The following is a 10,000-nucleotide window of genomic DNA, read 5'->3' as shown; positions in this document are numbered from 1 at the left end:
ATCAGCCTGGAAGAGGGCTACCCCCACCCCCAGAACCACCGACAAACCCAGCCTCATAATGGCTACCCCAGCCCCTACGGCACCGGCTCCAAGGGGGAAGGCTCCTACTGCGGCCCCGTTTACGGGCAGCCGCCCCTGGGCATGCTGCAGCTCCATGCCCCCATGCCCATGCAGACCATTCAGGAGAACAAGCGAGCCAGCTTCCAACGCCCCCTGAGGGCCTACTCAGAGAACAATGCACTGCAGAGCCTGCTGATCGGAGGGCCTGGAGGTCCTCAGTACTGCAGTAAGGACATGGTCACACTGGGAGGGCAAGGAGGGGAGTCACACACGCTGCTGACCCAGGTAACCAACGGGGTTCACAGCCACAATCAGAGTCGCAGCAGCCACAATCATAGCCATAGCAACCATAATCATAATAACCACGAGCATGGACACAATTCAGGCCCACACAATGGTCACGGCTCAGTTCATGACCAGAACCCCAGCGGTCATCTTCAGAATGGCCTCCACAATCATGGTCAACCCAACCTGGACTATAACCATAGCCACAAACAACACCTCAGCCCGGCCACTGACTACAACCAGAGTCACAACCACAAACTGAACACAAGCAATGACCACACTCACCAGTCCAACCAGGGTCACCTCCACGGTCACCTCCAGGGTGGACCCAGACCTCCAGCCCTCCAGGCTCTTTCTCCCAGAGTCAACACAGACATCCTGCAGCCCTACAGCCTCAAAACCCCCACCCCAACTCCTAGCCACTATGGCCCCCTCGCCCCCCACCTCCCCACCCCCAACCCCTCGTCCCTTCCCCCAACCCTGCCTCTGTTCTCGACATACCCCAGGACCCCTGCCTCCGCCTGGCCTCCGCACCGGCACCTCACCCCCACCCTCGCCACCAGCCCTACCCCGGTACCACCTACCACCAGGGTATAACTATGACTGACTCCTGGCATGGCTACTACCACCACACTCTCCACCCCACCCAGAACTACCAGGGCCACCCCCACCACAGCACTCACCACCCCAGCCGCATGGCTCCAGACCTGGATGTAAACGTAGACATTCTCCCCAGCAGCCTAGACTGTGACGTGGAGTCCATCCACCTCAATGACTTCATGGACACAGAGGGGATGGGGATGGACTTCAACTTTGACGGCTCCCTGTCTCAAGGAGTGGGCATGGGCATGAGCATAGCCGCTTTCGCCGGAGCGCCGCAGGGACATCACAGCCAGAACTGGGTGCCTGGGTGAAGGGGATTGGTCAGGGAAGCCCAAGGACCAATCAGGACACAGCAGAAAGGCTTTTACCCACAAGGCCGAGCTGCAGAGGTCAGAGGTTAGGGATCAGGGTCGGAGCGTACCCTTGGACTGACTGATTGACTGTGATGCTTAATGCTCCAAGACAAAATAACTGAATGTGTCTTGTCATGTTGTTTCCTGAGGGTCCCTTTAACTGTACAATCTATGTTCTCTCATTCTTTCTCTTCCTCTCTCTTTGTTCATTCTATCCCTTTCTCTCCCTCTCTCTGTTCTCTTTCTCATTCCTTCTACACTCTAGTGGTGCCACAGCACCCTCCCAGCTCTGTGCTATCCCCCTGGTTCATGTCCTTCAGTTTGTCTGCTCTACTTATCAATCATTTCTTGGCCATCCATAAGCTCTTCAAGCACTTTACATCCGTTGCTTTCAAAACAGATGCAGTATAACAAAGACCAGGGGAAAGTCAGTCTCTGTTGGCTTAAGTTGAATGTATGCAAACCCCTTTATTATCCATCTCTTCTTATAAAAACGAGAGAGGCGGTATCTTACTTGAGAACAGGATCAAAGAACTGCATAAATAAATGGGTTCAGCAGGTTGAGATGCGGGTGCTTTTCAGAATGTTTTGCATACTGGTTGGAAAGTAGGGAGGTCGGGTGGATGGAAGGAGGGATGGATGCAGGGTAGGAAGAGGGGGTTGGCTGCACCAGGGTCAGTGAAAATTCTTCTTCTTCCTCAATGATGGAGGGATGAAAAGAGGCAGGGATAGAGGGATAGAGGGATGGAGGGATGGAGGGATGGATTGAGGTCAGGAGTTCTCCATCTCCCTGGTGGTGTCACCCACAATAGATGGATGGAGGAAAAGAGGATAAATAGAGGATAGATTGAGGATAAGGTTGGTTGGTTGTTGTATGCCCCAGTGTGGTCCAGGAGGACAACCATCCATCAGACAGCCTTCATCACCAACTAGTTAAGTGCACAATCTCCTCTTTAATCTGTTGGAGTAATGCGATGGTGATGCATCACTATTGCAAATTTAATTTGTTGCTCCCCCCTCCCATTCACCTCCATCTGGAAACACACACACACACACACACTCTCTCTCTCTCTCTCTCTCTCTCTCTCTCTCTCTCTCTCTCTCTCTCTCTCTCTCTCTCTCTCTCTCTCTCTCTCTCTCGCTCTCGCTCTCGCTCTCTCGCGCTCTCTCGCGCTCTCTCTCTCTCACCATTCACCTCCGGACAGACTTTGTCAAGGCTTAATGTGTTTTGGCCAAAGTGATGATTAAGGTCACTGTGCACTAAATAGCGGAGGAGGGAGAGATGGAGGGATGATGGAGGAAAGAAGAAATGCTAATATTCCCTCTGTGACTCTTCCTCTCCATTTGGTGGATTTATGTAACATTCCCCATAATGAAATAAGGAGTGATCAGGTCCTATCCTCCCTGCATCCCTTCCTCCCTGCCTCCCATCCTCCCATCTTCCCTGCATCCCATCGTCCCTGCCTCCCATCCTCCCTGCCTCCCTGCATACCATCCTCCCTTCCTCCCTGCCTCCCATCCTCCCTGTATCCCTGCATTCCATCCTCCCTGCCTCCCATCCTCCCTGCCTCCGATCCTCCCTGCCTCCCATCCTCCCTGCCTCCGATCCTCCCATCCTCCGTGCCTCCCTGCATCCCATCCTCTCTGCCTCCCTGCATCCCATCCTCTCTGCCTCCCTGCCTCCCATCCTCCCTGCCTCCCATCCTCCCTGCCTCCGATCCTCCCTGCATCCCATCCTCCCTGCCTCCCTGCCTGGCTGCTTCCTCCAGCTGACCAACCACACAACACAACAGTTTACGCAGTCTAGAGTATGTCCTAAATTGCGCCCTCCTAATTTTGGACCCTATTCCCTCTACACAGCACACATTTTGAACAGAGCCTCTAACGACATCAACTCAGTCATCAGTATTCAGTAACCATTACTTAAATCTGAATTGGTACAATATCTCCTTCTGCACTAAAACCTAAGCTTCTGGCCAAAAGTAGTGCCCTAGGTCTGCCCTAGGTTACTGTTATTGGACTTGATGTCCTCAGTCCTTTGACCTCAGTGCAGCCTCCTTTGTCCCATCCTCCATTCCACCTCTCACACTGGAGTTTAAAGTCTGACATGTTTTACACTAGTGAATTGGCACACTGATTAACACAGTCAGCAAGATAACAATTATTTGTTGCTATCTTCCTTTCACAGGCCCTTTCCTCCTCTCCCTCTCTCTCTCTCTCTCTCTCTCTCTCTCTCTCTCTCTCTCTCTCTCTCATGTATGCTCTCTGTCTTTCTGTCTCTTTGTCCCTCTCTCTCTCGCTCCCTCCGTCTCTCTTCTTCTATCACATCCTCTCATCCAGAGGTTAGATGAAGGGGAAACAACAATAATTAACCGGCTAAAGAGATCAATTATTTATCATTTTTATTTAATCCAAGTGGTGGTGTTTTCTCATCTCATCTTCATGGCACCAGGTCATAATTCTCTCCGTTCAGAAAGCACAAGGGAGGTTTTTTGAGTTTAAGGTTATGTGCATCCATTGAGAGGGGAAAGAAACAGTGCTTGAACAACAAGGTCCTCCTCTAGTCTGGTCCCAGATCACATTGTGTTAAATGTACAAAGAGCATAGGAGTGGCTGGCTATAAACAAACAGATCTGGGATCAATCTAGTCCTTCCCCACTCCTCTCTTCAGATTTCTATCTGTTGCCTCGGTCTGGCTTTACTTTGCTGTTGTCTGTTTTTTTGTGGTCGTTCTGTTCTGTGATCGTCAGTGAGGTCCTTTGTCTTGATAGGGTGCTTTTTGTTCGCAGCATTTCTATTCTAAAGGGGAGAGAGAGTCCTTGAGTCTTTTCATAGCACCTGCCCTGCTCGAGATCGAGAGAGAAGGATTGTGAGGCAGAGAAGGAGAGATATTTTTAGGGTAGAGGCTAGAAGGGAGGTAGAGGGACAAGGAGAGAACGAGGCAGAGAAAGGTAGAGAGATGGGGGAGGCTAGAAGGGAGGTAGAGGGAAGGAGAGAGAGGAGTAAGAGAGAGAGAGGCAGACTGTGAGACAGTAATATTTTCCAGCCGAGTAGCTTCCTGTGGAACTTGCCATTTGAATCATGCCAAATGTCAAGTGCTACTCTGCTGGCACCAACACACTATGATCAGATAGCCATGCTTCTGCTCTGATCAGTTAACCATGCTTCTGTTCTGATCAGATAACCATGCTTCTGCTCTGATCAAAGAGAAACAAAGATGGGCATCTTCACAGGGTTTTCTCTTCCTTTCATTCGTCCTTTCTTTCTTTTTGACTTGAGATGGCCTATTGTTGTAACTCGACTGTAATTTCGTATCTGGCCCCAGTGTGTGTTGCTTGTGTGTTGAGCTGTGTGTGTGTGGGTGTGTGAAGCACACATGATGATGTACAAGATGATGTACAGAACTGATGATGGAAATACATTGCCCTGTAATATCACTTGTCCTGGTCTCCTTCATGCCTGGTGAGGCCAAATGTCAAAAAGTTTTAAAACACCTGCTCATTCAAGGGTTTTTCTTAATTTTTTACAATTTTCTACATTGTAGAAATAATAGTGAAGACATAACAACTATGAAATAACACATATGGAATCATGTAGTAACCATAAAAGGGTTAAACAAATCAAAATATATTTTATATTTGAGATTCTTCAAATAGCCACCCTTTGCCATGATGACAGCTTTGCACACTCTTGGCATTCTCTCAACCAGCTTCACCTGGAATGCTTTTCCCACAGTCTTGAAGGAGTTCCCACATATGGTGAGCACTTGTTGGCTTCACTCTGCGGTGCGACTCATCCCAAACCATCTCAATTGGGTTGAGGTCGGGTGATTGTTGAGGCCAGGTCATCTGATGCAGCACTTCATCACTCTCCTTCTTGGTCAAATAGCCCTTACACAGCCTGGAGGTGTGTTGGGTCATTGTCAAGTGGAAAAACAAATGATAGTCCCACTAAGCCAAAACCAGATTGGATGGTGTATCGCTGTAGAATGCTGTGGTAGCCATGCTTGTTAAGTGTGCCTTAAATTCAAAATACATCAGAGACAGTGTCACCAGCAAAGCACCAGAACACCATAACACCTCCTCCTCCTCCATGCTTTACGGTGGGAAATACACATGAGGAGATAATCCGTTCACCCACATCGCATCTCACAATGACATGGCAGTTGGAACCAAAAATCTACAATTTGGAATCCAGACCAAAGGACCAATTTCCACCAGTCTAATGTCCATTGCTCGTGTTTCTTGGCCGAAGCAAGTCTCTTCTTATTATTGGTGTCCTTTAGTAGTGGTTTCTTTGCAGCAATTCGACCATGAAAGCCTGATTCACACAGTCTCCTCTGAACAGTTGATGTTGAGATGTGTCTGTTACTTGAACTCTGTGAAGAATTTATTTGGGCTGCAATTTCTGAGACTGGTAACTATAATTAACTTATCCTCTGCAGCAGAGGTAACTCTGGGTCTTCCTTTCCTGTTGCGGTGCTCATGAGAGCCAGTTTCATCATAGCGCTTTATAGTTTTTGTGACTGCACGTGAAGAAACTTTCAAAGTGCTTTAAATGTTCCGAATTGACTGACCTTCGTGTTTTAAAGTAATGATGTGCTGTTGTTTCTCTTTGCTTATTTGAGCTGTTCTTACGATAATATGGACTTTGTCTTTTACCAAATAGGGCTATCTTCTGTATACCCCCCTACCTTGTCACAACACAACTGATTGGCTCAAACGCATTAAGAAGGAAAGAAATTCCACAAATTAACTTTTAAGAAGGGCACATCTGTTAATTGAAATGCATTCCAGGTGACTACCTCATGAAGCTGGTTGAGAGAATGCCAAGAGTGTTTAAAGCTATTTGGATGGCTATTTGGATGGCTATTTGAAAAATTTCAAATATAAAATATATTTAGATTTGTTTAACACTTTTTTGGTTACTACATGATTCCATATGTGTTATTTCGTAGTTTTGATGTCTTCACTATTATTGTACAATGTAGAAAATAGGAAAAGTAAAGAAAAACCCTTGAATGAGTAGGTGTTCTAAAACCTTTGACCGGTAGTGTACTGTATACACACACACACACACACACACACACACACACACACATATATACAGTTTATATTTATTGGTAGAGAGGATGGGTTCTGTGCTGTGGCCCTTTGGCGTCCCTCAGTCCCTCATCATCTTTATTACAGAGACATGAGTATGCTTCTATTACAATCTCATTCTGTACATAATCTATATTGGAGAAAATTGTATTATAATTTTTTTTGACAAGCAAAATATCAATTTCTTTTCTAAAACGATGTGTCTGATCATCTGTGACTATAAAATAATAAAACAAAACAGAACGTAGAGTTGTTTTGTGCCTGTTTATTTGTGTGTGTGTGTCCACGTGTAAGCCTGCCTGTGTGTCTGCGTGAGTGTGTATCCGCTCGTTCATTAATTTGAGTGGGTTTGGGTGTGTTTTTTGTGTGTGTTTGTGTGTTTGTGTGTCTGTGTGTTTGTGTGTGTGTGCCTAGCTTCATAGACATACTGCTGTGCGTTAGATGTGCCAGCCAACCCTGGCAGTACACCCCCTGTCATTACAAGCATACTATAGCTGTAAATCCGGGCCAGATCAGGAACACATCGCAGCAGTAGAGTAGGTTTCTTGGTGTGTTTGTGGGGGAGTGAGCCAGTAGGGAGTAAGAGAAATGGAGGGATATGTGAGAGTGTGGGAGTAAAATGGCTATTAGAGGTGACTTTCAGTGGGATAAACTCTCATAACATCCATAAACACACACGCACACAAGCATATTAGCTCACGTACACAATAAAACACTGACTAAACGAGATGTGTGTGTGGTTCAAGCCAGCAGGTGTGGTGTGTGTGTGTATCAGCCATTAAGAGGGGTGAAAGTGCTGACACTCAGAGAGTCAGATAGACATATTCTTGGAGCTGAGCGATCCCCTGCAGGTCTAGCGATCCCCTGCAGGTCTAGTAACCTTGAGCTTCACCCCCCAGCCAGGGTGAACACTGTCAGGCAGACCAGACAGACAGTGTGTCCCCATCCACAGCCCCGTCCACACACAGACAGTACACACACAGCCCTTCCGGAGCCCAGCAGGGGGGCCCTAGCCTCTGGCCTGACTACAACCTACCTGAGACCCCCCAGTGTGTGAGCGTGCTATTGGCCTAACCTGTCTACTGGGTGATGAGAGAGAAGGAGAGAGAGATCAGCCTTCACTCACTATATTCATCTATATTTCACAGCAATTTCAATTACTGTCAGTGTAGTTGGAAAAAGAGAGAGAGGCTGATAGAAATAGACAGAAAAGGAGACATGCCTCTGTGGGCTGTTTGCCCCAGGTCACCATGTCCTAGTGATGCACTCTCTCTGTTCCCTTTCTACCTCAGCCCGTGGGCTCCTGCCTGGGCAGATCTGAGGCAGGGAGGGGGTCCTACTAACAGAGAGGGCAGTCCTATACCTGGACCACAATGCTGTCTGGGTAGGGCTAGGCGGATGAAAGGAAGGAGACTGGGGGAGGATAGAGGGAGAGCAGAGACAGGCCACATTATCCACAGTTGTCTAGGTGGAGCTAGGGTGAACACGAAGGAGGAGAGAGGGGGTATCTGACAATAGAGGATAGAGGATATAAAGAGAATAGTGGTAAGGAGGGGGCTCTACTAGGGGACTAGAGAGGAAAGAGGGACCTCCTGCAGCTCGGAGCAGCTGTGATCTGCAGTCACCTGGTTCTCCAGAGGATCCAGTCTGCAGGGAGGAGACATGAGGCCCTAGGCAAAATCCCAGGCTATTCACAGCAGCCATATGCCCAGCGAGGGAGGAGTACAGACTATGGATGAGGCCCTATGTTACTGTATGACTGGGAATCAATGGCTGGAGTGTTGAGAGGAGACCGAGACCAGAGAGGGACTGAGTAGTGTTGTGTTATGGGGTTAGGGTTAAAGGAAGCTGAGAGGGACTGAGTAGTGTTGTGTTATGGGGTTAGGGTTAAAGGAAGCTGAGAGGGACTGAGTAGTGTTGTCTTATGAGGTTAGGGTTAAAGGAAGCTGGGAATGAGGAGGCTACTGTTGTGTTGTCGGGGATAGCTCAGCCAAAACCAGCCCAGACCAGGTCAAACCGAGGCTACCTAGAGACGCCCCCTGACTACCAAGACAGACAACTATGATGTCAAACATCTCCATGGTCTGATAGACCAGCACTATAACTACTATAACTGCAGGGGAAGCAAAGTGACGGGTAGAGTAGGAAATGAATTAACGTTCTGAAGCAAAGCTGCACCTGCCTCTCGGAGAAGGAAGGAGAGAAGGGAGGAGAGTGGCTCTCTGCTCTCTGAATCATTGAAGTTTTGTGTCTGCCTCTCCGTGACCAGCCAGCCAGCCAGGCGGGCGGTGGACCCGCGGCGGTTAGTTGCATATGAAAGTGTAATGAGATGTCTACTGCCTCGCATAGAATCATCGTCTCTCTCTCTTCCAGGCGAGCTGGACCAGGATAGTAGAGTGTGATAGCACTGACTCCTGGGGAATAGCAGAGCAGAGTGGTCTGGTGAACAATACAGAGCCGGAGGACGAGCAGTGTGTGTGTGCGTGTGCGTGTGTGTGTGTGGGACGACGACATTTATGCTACTCACTGACTTTGCTGTGATGGATGCAATGTGCCAGCGGGGCCTATCTAGCCATGCCTGCTCCCTGCCTCAGATTCTGCCTGGTTGTGCATATTCCATGCACAAGTTTGGATAATAATGTCTGAAATTGATTTGCCTGTATTTGTTTTCATTTTGATGTTTTTCAAATTAGAAGGAACACCTCACTGCTATATGTTTGTAAAGGTGTAGGAAGACTGGTCATAGGTTTACTACTTCATTTGTGATTGTTTTCAGTCGTATTCTTCTTCATATACACAACATTCTATTCTCTGGTATGCCTCACTGTGTTTTCTGCCCCCGGGACTCACTTTATTACATTGCACACTTCTACCATCTAAGTTGGGATAACTGCTTGTTTGATTATTCTTCTGTTGTGGTCTGAGACAAGCTGATTCCGTTAGCTGAGATAGATTGTCGTACAGGACTGAAGGGAACTGTAGATCTGGATAGTGATGTGAAGTACTGTTGTGGGCCTAAGTCAATACGTTAGGAAAATAACAATGAACCCTACACTTAAGGGCAATGACAATGGATGATTTCACTAAGATGCGTTGTGCAGACCTCACTACCCTCTGGAGAGCCTTGTGGTTGAGTGGAGATGTTGTTTTCTACCTTCCCCAACTGGGGGCGGCCCATCAGAAAGTCCAGGACCCAGTTGCACAGGGCGGGGCCGAGAACCAGGGTCTCAAGCGTAATGATGAGTTTGGAGGGTACTATGGTGTTGACTACAGCTCAGCATTCAATCTCCAACGCAGCAGGGATGGCAGGTAGCCTAGTGGTTAGAGCATTGAGCCAGTAACCAAAAGGTTGCTAGATTGAATCTCTGAGCTGACAAGGTAAAAATCTGTCATTCTGCCCCTGAGCAAGGCACTGTTCCAAGGCAGTCATTGTAAATAAGAATTTGTTATTAACTGACTTGCCTAGTTAAATAAAATAAAAATGCACCTCATGATCTCACTCACCAAGTCAGTGTATATGTTATTGTCTGAGGCTACCTGGAACATGTCCACGTGATTGAAGCGTATGAATCCGATTGGATAGACCTAAACACGGGC

At 47.9% G+C, this 10,000-nt stretch overlaps 1 pseudogene; it reads left to right on the top strand.

Moving 5' to 3' along the window:
• Positions 1 to 2,410, top strand: part of LOC112229635 — a 53,164-nt pseudogene extending 50,754 nt beyond the window's left edge.
• Positions 2,411 to 10,000: the final 7,590 nt, after the last annotated feature.

Source organism: Oncorhynchus tshawytscha, linkage group LG31, assembly GCF_018296145.1.
Source record: "Oncorhynchus tshawytscha isolate Ot180627B linkage group LG31, Otsh_v2.0, whole genome shotgun sequence".
NCBI classification, from domain to species: domain Eukaryota; kingdom Metazoa; phylum Chordata; class Actinopteri; order Salmoniformes; family Salmonidae; genus Oncorhynchus; species Oncorhynchus tshawytscha.
This window is presented reverse-complemented; position numbering and strand designations above follow the sequence as displayed.